Source organism: Aphis gossypii, chromosome X, assembly GCF_020184175.1.
Source record: "Aphis gossypii isolate Hap1 chromosome X, ASM2018417v2, whole genome shotgun sequence".
Taxonomy (NCBI): domain Eukaryota; kingdom Metazoa; phylum Arthropoda; class Insecta; order Hemiptera; family Aphididae; genus Aphis; species Aphis gossypii.
In genome coordinates this window covers 9,925,507-9,947,820 of record NC_065533.1, presented here as the reverse complement: position 1 = coordinate 9,947,820, position 22,314 = coordinate 9,925,507, and the positions used below count along the sequence as shown (strand labels likewise).

Below are 22,314 nucleotides of genomic sequence, written 5' to 3'. Positions count from 1 at the left end.
AAAAAAAACAAAATTAAAAATTTTTTTGGGATTTCAATATATTTTTTACTTTTTTTCTATTTTTTTTTTTTTTTTTTTACGTTTTTTGAGCCGTTGTAAAAAAATCAAAAACTTATAGCTAAAAAGAAAATTTAACAGATAGATTTAACAGATAGATTGTTGCATAACAGTGTTTTGATCTTAATGGTTCCTCGTTGACATCCATTAACAGAAAAAAAAAATTATCATTCTTTATCGTAAAACTAAAACTATTATCCCGTAGAACAATATAATACGTTACGTGTCGGGATATTAGACATAATATAAAAATATATACTCTCATCTAATAATAATCTATGTAAATTTCAGACTTAATATTTTAGCACTGTAAATACTTATATCGTATATTTTAATATTATATAATATAGCTATTATTATTGCTTGTTATATTTTTATGGTCACTGGTAAAAATGTCATAAACACATATCATTTGTATGTACATTGCATACTTTTTCAACTAAAATAAAAATATATTAAGTCACTTGTCATTTGAGCAGGTATTTTAGTATTTTAGTCGTTTAAAATCACATTTTACACCTTTAAATTACTCCTAAACAATACAACGGGTATTGCAGTTTCTGTAGTAGAACTTAAATTGTTTAGAACAAACGGTGGAAAATGTTTGTTTCTATATTTTTATTTTTTTGTAAATACACTCGTAATACCATTTTACGCCAAACGTTGACTTAACCCATTTCCCGCATGCACCAATGTCCTATCACATGAATTATTCATCTCGAGAAAATCCGTGTAGAAATCAACGGAACTCCCATACATGTCTGATATTATATAATTTATTACGAGTCACGTGTGATGGATAATTTCCACTCAATATCTGCAGAGGACCATGATTATGACGAGTGGTCGTTTTGAGCTAGAGTACCTGTAAATAGAAAATAGAAAATACAAGACAATTTTTTTTTTATTCAATCTCATATTTTTTATTTAAGCAGGTAGATCATATAGATAGATATCCTTGTTGAATAATACACAATAAGAAATTCGATAAGATAATAATTTAATACAATGAGTATTATACACTATTGACTACGGTACTACTACAACGATAGTATCCGCTCTACAGTATAATAATATTGTATGACATTTTAAAATCTTTATTACTTATTATAATAAGGTAATAGTAACGTCGATTTTTTTTTTTTTTTTGTTTATCGAACTTAATTAACTCATTAGAACATAGTATTATAATATAATAGTGATTATTTTTTTAAAAAAAATGTGTTTTTATTATTTAAAGGCCACGATGGTTATACATATTTTACGTAGGTACCTATTACATTATACCTAATTTACGAGACTAGTATATTAGATGTATTAAATATAGTATATTATGTGAACCTTGAAATAATGCTACTGGTTTAGCTGCATCTTGTTTGTGCATAATCTATAATTTTTACGTGAAAAATCGTAACTAGTTTATATACACAGTAGTATTAAATGAATAATGCAATAAATATTGCATTTTATCTTACTAACGATATGGACACTGATAATCGTCGTTAAGAGTACGGAAAATATCATTAAATTACCTATGAAATATACGAACAGTACTAACAGTACGTCTTGAGAACTTACAGTGAACTCACTATAGTTTGTGATGTATTTTCTCAAAATGATAATCAGTGCAAAGTTGTCTATAGTCGTGCAGTGGAAATGTGTGTATCTGTATAAATCATTTTAAATTGACCAAGTATCGATGTTCAAAACGTAGTGTTTTGTATTTTCGTTGTACAAATAAAAAGTGCAAAGCTATTGTTATTGTAAATAAACTATATACCGCAGTTATTTAGGTTCCTTATAAATTATCACATTGAACATGGTTAAGCAAATGAAATTGAAAAACAGATGACTCGCAGTGTTGTGAAATTTAAAGCTGGAACGGAACTACATATTCTATAATCGAGTGAAATGATAAGATAAGTGCTTCATTTAAATCAAGGTAATAATCTAAAACATTGTGATATTCATTACTAATTTCTTTACATTGATACCTACTATAAAAGGTAACTAAAAGGCAACTGTGCTCAAACCACATGTGTTCTGGTTTAAAGCTCTATTGTTCTCAAACGAGTGGTAGTTTGGTATACGCAAACAAGTTGTCTTTTTGGTAATTGTGCGCAAACCAGTACCGTCCACTGGTTTTATATCAACACATAAAAGTAAGTATATGTTTTCATTTTTGACGGTACTAACAACACATACATACAGAAAATAACGATCGTAATACTATATGAAATAAGTTGTTATTGTTTTCGACCTATATATAACCGTTGCATAGTTTGTGTGTATAACTATAGCTGCGGACAATTTTCGGATGTCTCCAGTTTTCGTCAATAACGAACTTTCCGTTTTTCACCAATATCTCTTTTCGCTAAATTAGAAAAAATGTCGATTCCTTTTCCACCAATAATGAATCATATAATTTTAATGTCTGTGAACCCTTCGTATAGGTATAATGATTTAATAATATTATATTTTTAGTAACTATAATGTGTGTACATAAACACACTATATAGTTTAATAATAATTGTACCCCTATTTAAATCATTATACACGAATTTATTCAAGTTAATACATACAAGTAAAAAAATAAGTAAAAAAAACATATAATTATTTTATCATAACACTTATTAGTTATCTTATACTGATCTTACACTAATATTCATTATGGTTTATTTTTTGAGATATAATATATAAGATATATATCTTTTATAGAGAGTTTTTACTTTTTATGCTATGCGTCTTTATCTACATAGAAAATATTATTTTATATTACTTTGTTCGATTAGTCGGAAGTGATCACCGAACGGTGGACATTATTTAATGTATTTTTAACTTAATCTAAGTAAGATAAGCTACAGTCATGTCCTCAAAAATAATAAGTAGTAAACTCGAAAATCTAAAATGTTTGTTCTTGGTCATTTTTTTAATAATCTAAATAATATCTTTATAACATTATTGTACTTTTTTTCCTGTTTGAACCTACGACGCCGCAGGAACAGCTTTCGCATTACTTCCGCGGCGCCGCAATATTATTGTATTTCAAGGCCATATCTGAGGGGGGTCCAAGGAGTCCGAACCCCTCACCCCCGAAATTCCTTCAATATTTTACAAATGTTTTAAAATAACTATTTTTAGTACTAACATAAATATTTTCAGTCATATATGATTGTAACTCAAATTAAATTAACAATTGACTGCTTTCACATACATTATCACTGTTTTGTATCATAATCTATTGAAATATTATTATAGCTCCTAATAAAAGATTAATTGTTATTGTTTGTTATTGTTAAATTCAATAAAACTATAATATATATGTTTACTCCCTCCCCCCCCCCCGAAAAAAATTCTGAATAAGGCGTTGTTGTACTTATTAAATAATAAAAACTTAAAAAAATTGTGGGTATAATGATTTAAATAATTTTAGGTGTACAATTATTATTTAACTTTATAGTGTGTACCTTTCTAGTTTCTATACACATATTATGGTTCCAAAAAAAAATATATATATAATAATATTAAATCTTTACGTAAGAGTTACCAAACTTAAAAATTCAAGTACAGTATACTTTCGATTATCCGCTTTGCGGATTATCCGTAGTCTTCCGCTGACATTTTTTGCATATAATTAATTTATAATTTTTTATTATAGGTACATGTGTATCTTTTGTTTTTTATTATAAAATTTAAAATACTTTCGTAATATTATAATATAAATTGTAATATTCATACTGAAAAAATAACTTCAATATTGCGTCAAATCTGAACTGTTATATTATTATACTATATAAAACAAATAAAAATCATATTTAAAGTATAAAATAATAAATATTATACCCAATAAAATAAAACACTTTACTTACGCTCTGACATTACCGAAGTAAACAAATCAATGTTCGCTGAATGCGGAAGCTGTGTGATAGAACATTATGCATCATTTATTCATACATGAAATATTCATTAATTTCTCATAAGCATATACAACAGTCATCATTACTGGTCAATAAACTAACAAAAATGTATATTTTTAAAATCTTGTTTTTTTTTCAACTGGGAAACTTGCTCTGATTGTCTGATATATTATGTAAGTATAATGTACCTCGAGTAGGTGGCAGCAGGTCATTGGTCACTATAAAATGGATGTATTAATTTGAACTTAAAATACCTTCACAAAAAAAGGTGCATTTGTACTTTTGATATTTTCAGTAAGAACAATTTATGGGATCTTGTATTTAATTTTAATCCATAATAATAAAAAATTGTACTCATATTTACCTACAAAATATTTTTCCTGGTTTTGACTTCAAACGCGTATAATAAAAATTTCCCTACCTATTTGTATTTAATATTTTTTAATTTCTTTGTAGATAACTTATGTAAGATGTTATACTAAATTTTAAGGTTTTTGACCAAACCTAAAATATTTATTAACACTTAAAAAAATTGAAACTTTAAATAGGTTAAAATTAAGTTTAAATAATTATATTGTGTATACATTAAATAATTTCAGTAACTTTGGAACGCTTCAACTGTTTTAAGTTTAAACGATTAATGTTTTTTTTAAATAATAACAAAATAATAAAAGCCATTAGCCAATAAATTTTATTATAAATTTGAATATCCTGCTATGTCAGAAAAATTTGAATTTCAATCGTTTATTAAACATTTAAACATTTATGTTACTTTACGCTACACTTTTTTCTTACATACATTTCTATTAAATCAAACTTATGAGAAATCTCTTGATAAATTTTTGAACTAAGTGCCGATTTGTTAATTGTTATGAATTAAAAGTAAAAAAGATTACTATTAACAATCCTAAAAAAAAAGTTGGCATAGTGCATTTTTGAAGTTTTTTAATTGGCGTATGGACAGCTTGCGAGTAACCTTACGTATGTATTAAATTTTACTGATTTTTTTACTCGAAAACAAAAATGTTATTCTGCATAAATCAAAAAAACTAATAAATAAGTTGTAGAAATTTTACTGTTCATAAAGGTGATGTAAGACTCAAAAATAAAAATATTAAAATAAAAAACTCGTTTAATACATTGCTAACACGTCGTCATACATCGCTCTGATCAAAATCATAATAATTATAAATTTAGAAAAAAATTACGTTTGTTAAAAAAAATCAATGGATCAAATAATAACTATTTATGGCACTGTACGAATTATATTGTTAATGTATATTGCTTAAAGAAATTTAATAATGTACCTATTCATTTATTTCTTTTTCGTTTCGATACATTCCATTGTGTTCCGCGTTCGATCTCAAACGATTCCGACCACCGGACGTAGATCGTGTTTACTAGAGGACGGACATAAAAGAGTTGACCACGTAATAATAAATATACGTTTGCGTAATATAGTATTAATATTAAAACCATCGTCGTCATCTCCTGGGCCCTTATGTAATTTACCGCCATCACTGCCACACAAGTGCATAAATATTATATATGCGTACTTAGTTTACTCATTCAGGCATTATATATATATATATATTATTACATTACTACGCCGCTGCGGACAGAACCAGATGAGATTTCAGGAACCACTTCCACTTTCTTTTCACTCACATAATATATAGGCACTTGTACTTCGTTTTTATCTGTCTGCTTGTCTGTCTGTTTCTTTTTTCTCTCTACCTCATACACACACTCTCTCTCTCTATCTGTATAATAAATATTCACTACCTATATAGGAACTCGTATATACACACACACTAAAATTATGACGTACATAATATACGTCTAATTCACCGACGACGATGACGACGTTTCGTCTGGCTGCTATCTCTTTCTGTGTATTTTTATTACTATTATTATCATTAGATAAAACGCCATGACCCGTGGGTATATATTGTATAGTCATCGCGAGCGTAATCCTCTGCACCTCTGCCCCGCCTAAATGGTTATATCGTCATGTTTCTCTATTCTGGGACTATATTCAGGTCTGGGTCCATAGGAGGGAGTGGTGAGTGGGAATCATCCTTGCACCGGACGCCAATATACTAGAAGGGCTCTCTGAAATTGTATGAAAAATCTAAGAGTAGCTACAAAATGTGTAAGGTGTAACAAACATCCTAAAAGAAAAATAAATGTTAACATTTTTACACGTTCATTATTTAGAAGTATATTATTTTTTTTTACTGATTTTGACGTGCTGTACATAATATTATAAAAACCACGAGCTCGAATGAAATGCTTCACACTTTTTTTTTAAAGTCTTGATTTCAGTAAAAAACCACCTCGGCAGGATTTTGAATTACTGGTTGGCGTTTGCAGATATGACATTTGGTACGGGCGAGGTGTACGTTCGTGACAATTTTTTTGTAAAATTCCTCTCTTGACCTGTCAAAAATAAAATGAAATCAATCGTCAATTTGTGTTTTAAATCTCATATTAAGTCACTATTTTGTATAGTGTTTAATTTTCAAATACACTTTGGCTGTTATACAAAAATTAATTAACTGTCAAGAGAAAATTGAAAATGGTAATAAATTATATTATGAAGAATAAATAATAATAAAAAAAAAATACTTTTTATGTGGCATAACGTTTTGTATAAAATAAAATGACGAAACATTAACTAAAAGTCTTACGTTAAATAAAAAATAACAAAAATTGATGATTTCTCTTCAAAATGTCATATAGAAAAAGAAAATTCTAAAAACTTCAAAAACCTAGTTGAAAAAAAAAGATTTAATATAATATACATAATCCTAGTGTTATAACCTATAAGTATACTAGCATCATAGCCATGAGTAATGATTTAAAAATGATTTTCAACGATTTGTCACCACGACTGCTACTGAAAAACTGGAATTTATTACGCATTTAAAAATATGTATTTTTATTTTTCAAAAAAATATCGTTTCTTATAATATTACAGTTGTAACTGGATAGGTTGTTAAAATCTATAGAAAACTTCAGATGGAAAAATTATTATGATTATTATATAGTTGAAGACTCTTCAATGAAGAGCATCGATAATAAATTCACTTTTTACATTTACCTAACCGTATAAGGTTTGATTATATTTGCAGCGTCATCGGTCGCTGTCTAGATAGCTTCAAGCAGATCATATTCTGAGTCTGGCGGATAATGGTTTACTTATTGGTAAAATCATACTCAACACGTTTCCCAATATATAAGCATACTAATTTAAATTATAAATGTTGTATAGCACACAACAGTCGGCACGAAATGTACTCGAAGCGAGGAATGACTTTCAAGTACATGTACTGTAATTTTATGACCATATTTCTTTTGGTGTTCTGTTTACTTATCAATTTTTAATCAAGATTAAAAAATTTGAAAAGCCAGTAGTTTAAGGTGTTATGATGAACTTATATTATATTATACTTTATAAAACGCAATAGTGGAACCTAACCCTCTTCTCCCAGCTCAACCGCTCGTGTTATAGATCAATCAGAAAAAAATATGCATATGCATATGGTTCTAATATTATATAACAATAGGTACTTCTTATGACACGTACTTTGTGAGCACCACGAGTATGTCATAAAAATTGGTATGTCAATTTAAAAAAGAACCATCACATAAATATGATAAAAGTTAAAACGTTTAAAAACATTGTTTGTGTTAATATATTATTATCAAACAATCATAAAATAATAATATATTTGTTAAATATTTATTGCAACACCAAAATCTCTCATCATAATAATTATATATTGTAATAATATGTACCTAATGTAAAAAAAAAATTATAATATATCTTAAAATTTCTAGTTGAAAAGTTTTTTTTTTGGGAGGGGGGGTGAGTGATGGGCAGGAAGGACTACCACAACAATAAATACATACATATTTTTTTTGTTTTTTAACAAGTCTTTTGGCTTCAAATATTTTTTATTCATACATACACGAATATTTAGAATAAATAAAAAAAATGTATAGCTTCAAACAACTATTATAATAGAACGTAAACGTGTTTAAGATAACAAATCATTAGTTTCATTTTGATATTCGAAACTTCGACCGATTGTCTGAAGCAGCGGAACTCGTATTGATACATTATAATGTTATATTATACCTATTATAATTATAATATATTATACTTGTTAAATATTCCACCTAACACACGTATTATAAATAAAAATTAACGGTGAAAGTGTTAACACAGTCGTTATTTTTCTGAAAACGTATTTTGTCGTCAGGTTTTTATTTTAATTAACTAATCTATAATATACTCGTAAGTTACGAATTATATAACATATACTTATTAGCAATGTATTACACGTGTCTCGTATGTGTAATTTATAGTTGAGTTTTTCGACGAATATAGATTTTAAAAGTTTATAAAACTTTAAAATTAAAATACTACGCATAATTGTAAAACAGTGTTATCTGAGTATAGCTGGCTTTCTTAAGTTAGATTAATCAGTGAAATACACCAATAAGTACATCTGTTATAATTATTTAACGGTGATCTCGAGTCGAGTTCTGAAAGTTAGACGACGCCGAACTAAAAGCGCGAGAATATTTTAGTTACTTATTATTTTCCGTCTAATCCTCGTCAAATACGTCAATTTAATAATTTAAAGTGAATAAGAAAGCTATAGGATATTGTATTTGATATTTTGAATAATTTGTTGAAAATTGGGGAGATCATAGCCTATCTCCCCTTTTTGGTCCTTATAGACTATAGTCCAGCGTTTCCTTAACGTTTTCTCTGCCGGACCCCTTAGAGGTAGTAAAAATGACTGCGGACCCCTTAATAAAAACAAAATTTTCGTTTTTAAATATATTACAATACTACATAGTATATAGTACTTTTCAATTTACGTTCGCGGACCTCCTCCGGTACACGTGCGGACCCCTAGGAGCCCGTGGACCAAACAGTTTAGGAAACGCTGGACTATACGGATAAAATTTTTGCAATGGCTGCAAGATCAAATAAATTGTTAAGGTATTTGAAATTCGAATTTTAACAACATTAGATATTTAAAAATATAATTATAATCAAGTCTAGAGAAGAAGTCAAAATATTATGTGAAATGTACTAATATACTAATACAAGTTTAAACTTTAAACAGTGAACAGAGATCTGTTAAACTAGTTTTTGGTAATATAAATAACTCCTAAAAAAACATTGCATACCACATATATATCATCAATAAGAGGTCCTATCACAAGGAAATGAAGAAAATAATGGCGGGTTTGCCAATACATATGATTTGCATTACGTATTATAATATAATCAATGACCTCGATATTAATGCATACATTTTAAAACTAAAAGTGTTTATTTCTGGTTTCGCCGACGAAATTTTTATCGTTTATAAGACTAGTGTCATACGTAATATATAACAGATCACAATTTTCACAGTTGAAACGATTGCGCGTTCCGTTCTAACAGGATTTTGGGTCAGGATGTGTCAGAAGTTTATTTTATGTAATCAAGTGAATGTTTTCACGTTATACGATATAATACTACGCAAATTAACTATAATTTGAACGCAATTGATTCGAGCAAGATCAAATTTATTATACCAGGAAAATAATTAGCTGCAACAGGAATTAGTGATATGGGAGTGGTAGATATATATTATAAAAGTACAATTTATTTTTATAGAATGTTTTTTAGGAGACACGGACATTGGCATACGACTGTGATTTAAAGTTTCTAGAAGAGAAGAATAAAATAACTTTGAGAACGGATCAAATACAAATACTAATAATATAAAATATTAAAAAAAAATAATATATAAAATACTCGTCCTACAAATAAGTAATCTCCGAATATTTTTTGGGAAAATTAATTATGTTTTAAATGTTATAATTTATATACATCGCCAGTCACTATTCATTATGATAACATTTATTTTGTTTAATCTTAACATGACAATATCACGTTACAAGTGTTATAACCAATTTCCACAGTAACTTACTAGTATTGTGTCTTATTTAAATGGATAAAGAAAATTAAGTAAAATCTTTCAAAAACCGTCATTAGAATAATATATACTATCTTCACATCGTCATATTACATCAGAGATTGACTTGTTCAAACGCATTTAACGACTACTTATTTATCATAACATATTATTAGTAGAAGTCGGATAGTGAAAAAAAAATACTCACGAAATGAATGGCAAACAAGTTAACTACCTATAATAATATACAGAGGTACCTATATTCACTTCCTCAGACATTTTGTTATACGTGTAATTTGAAGTGACCTAATCACAGTACTCAACTGAACCTAATAGCTTGATTCTGATTTGTGATTCTTATTCACGACTCAACTAAAAAAATTTGGCGTATTTTAGGAGGAGTATGGTGATCAAATCAAATTAAAATACTTAGTAAAAAAAAAATCGAACTTTCTAATTTAATATATAGATGATATTATATTGTATAATTTCGTTCGCGTTTAAATATTAAATTAGCTATACGTTTGACATTATTATTTATTATAATACCTACATAGCAATTTTATTTTACAGCCTAATAACGAGCTCAATGATTACCGATAACGAGCAAACATATAAAATACCTAATTAATTACTTATACCAACTATACCGAGCATATTATAAACTATCACTAAGATATTGTTAACAAATAATAGAGGTCATCGAGGATTACCTTAGAAAATTAACTAATTTTTTGGTCACCCAATGTGTCTGTTCTAGTTGTATTGCAATAACTATATAGAGATCCAATTAATGTTGGGTACAACAGTGATCGTCAATAATAAAAATTCTGTTACCTATACAATGCTTAATTCTGTAATATCACTCATTTAATTATAAGGTATATCAAACCAAAATTCAATTTTTGTAAACAGATATTCTTATAGAAAAACAGTATGCTTTAGACTAGCGGTTCTCAAATTTTTTTTTTGCGTACCACATAGGTATATTATTAATCTCGTACCACATAGAATGATCCAAATTGTAAAATTAAATAGGTATTTTACTTTTTAATTAAATACACTTATTTTAAATATTAAAGCAGTAAAATACTACAATATAATTGTTTTTATTTATTATTTTTTTTTTAAATAAGATATGAATTAAATATAAATTTTCAAAAAGATTAGAATCGAATATTTATTTTTAATTTTCCGTTCTACTACCATGCGGCTTTCGTCTTACGCGTACCACAGTTTTAGAATTGAGAGCCGCTGATTAAGACTATAAAATTAAAAATGTATGTTAACATTCAAAAAAATAAATGTTATAGCGATGAAAAAGCAGGCAAGTTCGATACCGCTTTACTTTAAATAAGGTTTCGAGTACTCGAGTGGGTCACTATTACAGGTTTGTTAAATTTGAATTCAATGATATAGGTACTCGTACCTATCATTTTATTAGTAAAAACGATTCTGAACGGAAGTCTATCATCCTATACCATCAAGTATATTTTATGTTATATATATATTTTTTTTATTTGATATTAATATTAGGTAAAGTAATTAATTTTATCATTACTAATACAGAAGATCGAATTAAAATATTGCACTTATTATAATATTATAATAGTTGGTGAATCGAAATCGTATTAATATTTTTTCTTTTAAAAATTCCTTTTTGAAATATTTAAAAGGTTAGGAAAATATTTTTTGTCATATTTGCACCGAAAGTTACATTTTCAGTCGTAACCACTTTTCTACAATAACGTGTTACCATTTTTTTTTTTATCATAATACCTAGTAAGTATATTATCTACTTCCTAATTGTTCTATAAAACAATTTAGTTCGCTCGAGCGGTAAAGGAATTATTTTGGGTGAAATTTAGCATTTACCTGTGGTTTGTGCCGCATGCATCGCATAATATTCTATTTTTACCCTTACTTATACTATATTAATTAGTGAGAGGATAAGATATTTCGATAATGAGTATATGCTATCAAATTTAAGTGCATATATATATATATATAGGACATAGGTATATTTATAGGTAATAGATATATAGGTATTTATTTATACATATGTATACATTTGTAATTTGATACTTGAAGAGGACATTTTGACAAAACAAGAAAAACATATTAATATTTGTTTAAATATATTTTAGAACTGACAAAGCTAATACAGAAGTAAATTTAAAATTACTTATAGTAGCTCAAATCAGCTACATCCAATTTTTTATCAATCAAACAATGTGTATTATGATTTATGACTATTATGTCATTATTGCAAATGATAACACCATTATAGATATACAATTAATATTAAAATATAATTAATGCATTATACAATTTATTATAACACAACGTAAAAAAAATGTACTGAAAACTATACTCCGATAAAAATCACAAAAACATTTTCATTAAATTTTCGAACCTTGTGTTTTAAAATTCAAAATCTTAAAAATTCTTGGTTAAGAATTTATTATTGTACCTAGTTATAACAACAATTTTCAAAATTCTAACTTCAAAAGCTTTTTTTTTTAATTTAATTGTAATTAAAATATTAAACAATTGCTAATAACTTATATGAGGAAGTTATTCCATTTTTAAACTTTTTTACCTGAATAAAAATTGTATTATACATAAATTAAAAATAAAATTAGAAAATATCTGTAAGTAGTACAACGAATAAAAATATTTTAATTACACAGTAATTCATATTTATATAATACGTATAAATATTCGGTAAAATTTTCAAATCATTACAGGTGTTAATTTTTTTTAAATGCAATCAAAAAACAGAATCGAATTTTTTTTCGAAAACTATTGTTGCGTAAACATTCACAGTTTCCGGATTCTTTTAGTTTTTCCTAGTTATTTTGAACTGTATTTTTCCCAAAGTACAAATTAGATGTACTTTTTTTCTCCTTCAGCGTGCCTTCAATTACAAAAAAAAAAAAAAAAAAAATACACACGTACGTATACATAATATATCTAATACATTCATCGTTCCGCTTAACATAACTGCAGGTTACGTGGGTCTCAGACCTTAGTATATTATTATTATTCAGAATCGAATAGTTTTGAGCCTTTTGTGTCTCGATCTAAGTAAAAAAGATTACGTAAGAACTATCATCCATAAAAATATTGTTTTTAATAGATCCGAGGCAATTTCCCTGCTACGTATAAATAGGTGTCGTTCACCTCGCCACGCTGTTCTTGTATTCCGTGCTAGTTTCAAGAGAAGGCTCCCTCGTATGCACTCAGCTGAAATACTTTCGATACGGGAACGGCTATAGGCACATTATATAGGCATTCGTATTTCTAATAAAATAACTCGAAACACCGACCTGACTTTGAACACGTCCGCTCTACTCGCCGAGACGATGGTTGTGATAATAATGGACCACTGACCCGCTTTCAGCGGCGTTTTGTATCGACGACGGCGGTCGATGACGGACGAAAATTCTATATATGTATACAAACACGACATAATTATATTACGGACCAAGGTCGTACGTTCCTAGAAGAGCAGAGCACGTATTTGAAAATTAGCCATGCCGCTGTGATCCGTCGTGGACTTTAGTTTTTCGGTTTTGATATTAGGTAGGTACCCATACAACTTACAAGTACATTACTCAACTATGAAATGAAAATTTACTACTAAACGATCACAATATTATGTTATTGTTGTTTTACGTCCGGCTCGTCTGAAGACACAGTGTAATACATCATAAAGTATTCACTGTCTGATTGTCTAGTGATGAAGAAAAAATTGTTTGTACTTCTAGCGAAGAGAAAAAATAAAACGTTTTCAAAAATATTATTTAATAAATTATCTGAAAAATATTCTATTTTTAAAAATTAAATTAATATTTTAAGTATTGTAATTTAAAAAGTGAAAACTTGAAAAATGATTACGGTATAAATGTATGATTGGTAAAAGTATTAAAAATATTTTATTTTTTCAAAAGTTTTGTTTAGTAATGCCTCCAAATATTATTAAATATATATATTTTAAAACGTTTATTGTTTGAAATAAAATTTAACCCGTTATATATGTATATACCGGCACAATAAATTTGGTTTGCAATTTTACATACGAAGGCTCTAGGCTATTGAAACCAGCTGGATATGCACCGCGATAAAAGGTTATTCGTTCTATTCTACGCTTAAAATGCCGGGGCACCAAAAATTATAATTATTTTTTATTTTTTTAATAAAATTTTATTTTGATCAGTTAACTATGTTAATGTCTGAATTAGTAGTTCAAGTGTTCGAAATACCTATAGATGCACAAGCATTAAATATGAACGATGTTTATCATATAAATTATATGTATACTTAATATTCGAAATATTTTTATATGTTAATTAATTCAATGTGTTTAATAATCAAATTGTAAAAAAAAAAGGCGGAAGTAGGTATAACTGCCCTGTTTTACAATAGTGGTCGAGTGTACGGTGTTCCTAGTCATTGAATAAATACTGTAATAAAAAATGAAAAAGTTAAATTTGAAAAATGCAAATTTTTAATGAGGTTTTTAGAAAAATAGGTTTTTTGATAGCTAGTTAATACTTTGGTGTATCATTTTAAATTTCCCCAGTCATTTTCTTGAGCGTAAAGAAAAACTATTTAATAAACTAAATTATGTGTGTGGAATGTTTTATTTTGCAAATTTTAAAATTTTAACTTAAAACTAAGTTAAGTTCTTTTTTTTAAGTTAAATTTTAACTTAACGAACCTAATAGGTATATATTTATATCACCTTTTTTCAGTTTTTACAGTCCACATTGCTGCTTTTATACTACTCGTCTCCATTTATCAGTTATCACTGTCTTATATGTTTACTTCATGCATGGTCTTAACTTGATTTGTCCATCTTTGTCTAGAAAGACCTCTGTGTGTATAAAATATAATAATATTCGCAAAAATTTCAAAAAAAAAAAATTGTTTAAATTTCTAAAATTGTTATTCTTTGTTTAAATATCAAATTTTATTCAAAACTTAAAATGCCTGTAGAAAAAAATCGTATTTGTAGATTTTTTTAGATTTTTGGTAGATACACCAGTATGAAATGAACTATTTACGATGAATTTAATTTGAAATTTTCAAGCCTTTACTCCTGACTACGCCGTCGCAGCAGAGTGAGTAGAACGCCTTTTTCAGAACTTGATAATAATTTAACAGTCACAAAATGTACTTAAATATCATTCGTTTTATGGATTAGGACATAATTATATTAAAACCGGACAATTTTAAGACTTTACTGCCATACCTATTATAATAATTATAGAGCCGCATATTCATTTGTATTTAAGAAACAAACAACAATAGGTAACAGGTAGGTACAATAGGTACATAATATAGTTAGGTATGTATTTCTGTGGAGTCAAAAATTCAAAACTAACATAATTAAATTAATACAATTAAATATATACATATATACATATTTTATTACGTTTAAATCAACACATAAGCTAATAAATAAAGCGAATAAAAAAATTAACTCAAATTAGTATGTCAAGCTAGTCAATTAAAATCAACTGATTTTTACCGGTCATTTGATTATGTTATAACAGTATAATAATAATATATACATTGGTATTCGTATCCGTGTAATATCTTATTATGACAATGCAATTACTTTCGTATAATATGCATAAATGTATATTATACGCATGTACGTGCGTGTAATATCAGTTAGCCGTTATAGTGTTTGGTTACTCACACACGCGTTCATTTCGCTTTCACTTCGGACGGCTCGGCCCGTATAGTTTTCTCCTTTTGCTTCCCAAACCAGTTACGGATGCACTAAACCTCGACGGCGGTCGCATTATACTATTATATTATATATACATTATGATATAGCAAGGCTATACGAGCTACCGCAAGTACACCCCCCCCCTCCGCGCTCGGCTGATGCGATTTTTCGTCTTCCGCAATCCGTAAGTATACAGGGCGATCATCGACATAATCCACGGCAGAGATTGCTGGCCACAAGTACACCGTATAAGTGCAACCGGCGGCTCATGCGGTCGTGTGTGTATATAATATATATAAACATATTTATGAAATTGTCTTATAGTTTTCCTATTCATGTAATTCCGCTTACAAATTATTTATCGTTGTAATGATTTGCTTAAGTTTCTTTTTCACTCTCCTCGAACCACATCATCATGACCTATATTATAAGTTTTATTTAAGTCTGCAGCACATACGTTCGCACGCGCATGCTCACGTTTTGATGAACGAAAATCGAACAGATTTTAAATTTTGAAAATCTAATAATGCTAAAACATTATTTAACGACGGAACGCCCACTGTCATACCAGTTCTGAAAACGCTTATGAGTTATATTAATATGCAGAGTAATTATTTTTTGTTATCTATATGGCCATCTTAATTGATTTTACGTGTATCTACGTCATGATTTTTTTTTTTTTTTTTAAAGTATTCGTTCAAAATAAAAAATTTAGATCATCGTTAAAAAATTAATATCTAAAAATAATGGTAATAAATAAACCTAAAATATTGCGATGAAAAAAAAATGAATTGCTAAAAAAAATATATGTCTATGTACAGCATTACTTGTCGAAAAATTGATTCCATTTCAAACTTCGAGAGTGGTTTCCGATAGCAAAGTGAATATCCTTGTGCATTATATAGGTCTAAAAAATGTGGATACCCAATAAAATTTTAATACAACGTTTCTTTTAAATTTTTTTAATTAAAGTTAGAAAAATAAAACAAAAATCATTAGTCACAATTTTTTTTTTTAAAAAGCGTTTAAAGTTCTAATTTTTACGAAGTATGTCAAAAGTGCGAAAATTTACAAGTAATTTTGTATTTGAAAATTCATAAAAAATTTTATATTTATACCTCTTTCCTTCAAATAGCTATAGAGAAAACTCGAAGAGCCATTCTAAGAAAAATGTTATGAGTGCTTGAATTTTAAATTTTTACGAAATCGCGTTACGATAACGTTATATCCACAAACGATTTTAAATATTTGTTATATTTCAATTAGTAAAATAGTATAAGTCACAAATACTTAAAAATTTCACCAGCTATTAAGATTGGCATTTTCTATACACGATTTAATTTAAGAAATATTTCGCTTAATTTAATGCTATTTATAGGCATTTAAAATATTCGTTTTTGTTTAGTTTTTTTTTTTTTATAAGTATCAATAAAAATTTTTGGCTGAGTCAAAAAATACTTGAAAATTGTATAAAAAGTTCCTCATAAGTTATTCTTATAGTGATTCAAAAATTCTAAGAATACATTGGAGCAATTTTTTTTTATTAGCATTTGTAGTTCAAATATTGACAAAAACTCGTCAAAATCATGAATATTTGTAATTATTTTGTAGATAAAATTCATAAAAATATATATATTATTATAATAACTAATACCTAATTATTTATTTCGTACTTTATGATTCTGTTAATTTTTTTTCTTCTTTGAAGTCGAGTTATACAGCAAGAAGCAATATAAATATTAAATATATTTAATAGTATATATCTATATTACTCATAATCGTTTCTTATATGCAGTGATTTATCAAATTTATTTGCTTTATTCAAATTAAAGTAATTAAACACATCCATATAATGACTTAACAAATGAGGAAGTACACTCAACATCTATGAACAACAAAGCAGTTACCTATACTTGCCCACTATTTATTAAAACTTTAAATTTAATTTTAAACTAAGTTTTATTTAGTTTTCTTATTAAACTCTATGTATAGGTACCTATATTAATTTTGTTCAGTATTGTATACCTCATAATTAGATTTAACCATAAATTACCTATAACTTTCTGTTTATTTTATTTGAAAGTTAGATTAAGTAGGTATAAATACCTATATAATATAGTATTTCCAATTTCAATATAAAATTAAAATTGTTAGAGTGTTTCTTATCAAACTTCTTCTTTAAATATATTTATATGTTTTTTTTTAATGTAATATTGTATTATATTATTTAAAACTAAATAGATAATTTGTGCTTCTGACAATGATAGTAGCACTGTACACTTTAAACTATTATAATATAAATAAATGAAAATAAAGTTATAGCGAATTTTAATTATTTTGATTATATATTTATTTATAATGATTATATGTTATGACTTATAAGTTGTGAACAAATAAATTCGATGGGTTTTTTTTTTTAATGAGATTGAATTGAAAATAGTAAACATATAAAATAATTATAATATTAATATAATAAAATAACATTAAAATTAGATTTTGATTTCAATACAGTTCTTTTGAAAAATAATTTGAAACATCGACCCTCGAGTATTATTTTTAAAATTATTTAAAATATATAATTCAATAATAATAACCGAGTTCATAAAAACCAAAGTAAGCCTACCTACCTATTTACATCAATGAGTGTAATAGGTGTATTTAATTTCAATCACACTTGTCCAAATTGAATGCTTATTAACATGAAATCTAAGGATAATTCACTAGTAATATTATAGAGTTGTACAATTAATACCTAATACCTACAAAATGTAAAAATCACGAAAAATTTAAATCTATTTTTTAATGTGGTTCATAATTTTCTTAATTTTATCACTTGAGATTTAAAAATTTAATACGTACGATATTCTAAAAAAGTTAATTTATTGGAAATTTCATAAAATATAAATATCTATATAGCTCATAATGACAATTAAAATTTTTAGTGAACGATCTAAGTTCAAAATTAGTGACATACAGGATATACATATATTATTGATTTATAATAAATCTTTAGTCGTTTTTTTATTATTTTATTGTTATTCGAAAATATTGACTAAAAAAAATCAAGTTATATGATTTAAATCATCATTTTCTATGCTCAATTTTTAAAATATTTAAACACATTTAAGCTAATAATTGATATTTGAAATTTTTAGTTATTTTTTAAGTGTTGATAAAAATTCTAAAGCTTGATTAAAAACCTTGAAAAGTTAATACAAATTAATTACTAATCTTATTCATTTTAACTCAAAAATTTAAAAATATACAAATATAATTTATTTTTCTATAAATATTTGTAGTTAAAAACCAACAAAATTAGATATTTAAACTCTTCTAGTTATTTGTTTGTAATTATGTTGTAAAAATTTGAAATTTTTACGTATTGTTATATTTTACTATACACAATGACAATTTTTAAAATATTCAAATTAATTTTAAATTATTGCATACTCTTTATACTACAAACAATAAGCCACTCAGAATCATTTTTTATATGTAATGATTTATTGTTGCACTAAAATTTAACAAATTCATTACCATGACCTACCTACCTACTCAAGGTTAAGTTAGGTTAAGTGATTATCTAAAAGAGAGAAATATTTTATAACATTTTCAAACCTAGATTATATTAAATTAAACATTGAATAGATTTTATGTATAAAAATTAATAATTTAGAATGAAAAATTTCTAAAAACTTAAACTTTGAAAGCTTATAAAAAAAATGTGAGTTGTGACTATGTATTTTAGACATTTAACTGTTTTAATTTTTAGAAAACTGGTTATTTAAACCAAAGTTAAATAAAATATTTTATACTTGAGTTTCATATTTTTAAAATAATTTTATATACAGAGCATTTTATACTGCATTTTTCAAGGTTTCAATTCATTAAATTCGAAATCCTATTCATAACCATTTGAATGATATTAATTTTTGTTGGGTGTCATCAGTGTCGAGTTTATATCATTAATTTTAAAAATTGTGAGTTTTATCATTCATTTTAAACTCTATAATATGCGCTTTTTAAGGGACTTAATATAGGCAATTTTAATGACATTTTAAGAAAATGTAATTTATAATTATTTGAATTTAAAGTATTTTATAGGTCATTATTAATATTTTGGTGAAAATGTATCTTAGTGTTCGTTTTTAAATTTATCAAATATTTATATCTCAATTAAAGGTAAAGATTAAAATTATTATTATTTTTTATAAACAGTTTTATAACTTTTTTATATTACTTCTGAAATATTATTTTTTTTCTAAAACTACTGTCCACTATAGACCACATTATAATATGTGATTACTTATTCCTTTTATTTGTACAAAAAATGTTATTTTATTCTTAAAAAATCATCCTATTTACAATTAAATTTCAAACCGCTGCTGTGAGCAAGATATGAAGATGTGGATTCCTAAATTTTTTAAATCAATTGTTAATGGTTATGTGAAATAGTACGTATTTACCTATTTTTAGATAATTAGTAATATAACAATAAATGTAAATAGAAAAGAGTAATATCAAAATATGGTAAAAAATTCAAGTACCTATTATGTATTAGTTCTCAAATTACCCACAAAAAAAAATCAATCTTATAAAAAATTGAATTGCATAAAAAGTTTTATTTTTCCTAAATTTTAGATACAGAACAAATGGAACTAATTTAAAATTTTTTTTTTTTTTAGTCAATACACCATAAGTTATCAAAAAAATGCTCCAATTTTCAACTTGGTGAGTGATTTTGGATAGAATATTTGATCCAGTAAACATTTAACTTTACTATTTAGTTATTTTTCTAATAAATTTAAGAACTTAACTAGATTAATTTTTTTTATTCTTAAAAATGTATTTATTAAATTCAAATTTATAAAGTTTGACATTTTTAGTCTTAATTAATATTAATATTATTATTATTTATTATTATTGTTATACTTACATGGTTTTAAATAAAAATTAATACTAATCTCTATAAGTTTCTTGATAAAATAATATTATAAATAGATAAGTAAAAAATACTCTTTATATAATTCAAGTATTAATTACACAATTATGTTAACTTTTTTTTATAAATTAGTAAATATTTTTAGATTTTAAGTGAAGCAATGAATGTTTTAGTTTTACAATGTGTAATGTGTGTGCGTGTGTATGTGTTTTTTTTAGGTCTTTAAATTATATAATTTCTGCTTCGACTTCTAAGGCTATTAACATAACATTTTAGAAAAATCAAAAAGTACAATTTTAAATTAAATAATTAGGTACATAATAGACACATTATGCTTAAAATTTAATTAACATGAACATTTTTTTATAGACATTTAAAATACTTAATTAATATTTTTTTTTCACCAAGGGCAGGTACAATATGTTTTTATGAGTATTTAAATTTAAAATTTTGACACAATTCATAAAAATCTCAAAGATTACAAAAAATTCAATTTTAAACTAAATAATTAGGTACATAATAGACACATTATGCTTAGAATTTAATTAACGTGAATATTTTTTAATAGATATTTAAATTACATAATTAATATTTTTTTTTTCACCAAAGGCAGGTACAATATGTTTTTATGAGTATTTAAATTTAAAATTTTGACTCAATTCATAAAAATCTCAAAGATTACAAATTATTTTGTAAAAATGTCTTCTTGTATGTAAGATTTAAGAATTTATAATACAGTTATTTTTCTGTTTTTAAACCTAAATAAAAAAATAGCCAAATTAATTTTTATGAACATTTGATATTAATATGTTTATGAAATTGGATATTGTCTCGTATAATAAATATTTTTTTCAAACAATTTTAATTTTTTGTTGTAATTCAAAAAAAAAAAAAAAAGTATACTTGAAGATACTTGAAATGTTCTCAAAATGTTTACGAAATTTATCAAGAAAAAACTACTAACTATTTTGTAATTATAAATTCATAAAAAATTCTTTTTATATCCAAGTTAAAATAATTATTTATATTTTATGAAATTATATATACTTAACACATTAACTTGTACATAATGTACAATTAATATTGAAAACAAGCATTGATATGAAAGGATAGATAAGCAAGCAAAACTAGCTAGCCGTTGACACTACACTCATATTAGTCATATTACATCAACATTTCCATTTTAACAGATGTAAAAAATAAAACACCTGTAATAAATGATACATCCAAGCAAATTAAACAAACTGTCAAAAGACTCATAGGAAATCATTAAATCTAATATAGTCAATAATGATTGCAATGCACATAAATGTCTAATCACTTATTTAATTTAAAATCTTATTTTTTCTATTTTTTTTTTCTTAAATATAATTTTTATACAAACATAATGCTAATGGCTTTAGTAGAGTCAAAATAGAAATTATATAATTTAAAAATTACTAATCAAAGGAAAAAACATTGATTTTTTTAAATGTTCAATAATTTTAAACTTTTTTTTTAATTTTTAGGTCCATCTTTTTTTATTTACTTGTGCAATTATCTATTTTCGTGTTACTTTACTTTTTTCATTGTCTTGTGTATAATAATAATACTTGATCAATGATAATATATTAGTGTGTATTAGTGTTAAAACAAAAAGATAGAATATTTCTGTGAATAGAT

At 25.7% G+C, this 22,314-nt stretch overlaps 2 long non-coding RNA genes across 2 annotated transcripts; one reads left to right on the top strand and one right to left on the bottom strand.

Annotated features, from left to right (window-relative positions):
- Positions 1–658: 658 nt before the first annotated feature.
- Positions 659–4,528, bottom strand: LOC126552924 (uncharacterized). Its single transcript, XR_007606394.1, has 3 exons — positions 4,339–4,528; positions 3,927–4,192; positions 659–922 (listed from the first exon to the last, which is right to left on the bottom strand). It is a non-coding gene; the product is annotated as an uncharacterized LOC126552924 (long non-coding RNA).
- LOC114124459 (uncharacterized) lies at positions 1,631–20,473 on the top strand. Its single transcript, XR_003592445.2, has 3 exons — positions 1,631–1,999; positions 2,064–2,219; positions 20,396–20,473. It is a non-coding gene; the product is annotated as an uncharacterized LOC114124459 (long non-coding RNA).
- The last annotated feature ends 1,841 nt before the right edge of the window (positions 20,474–22,314 follow it).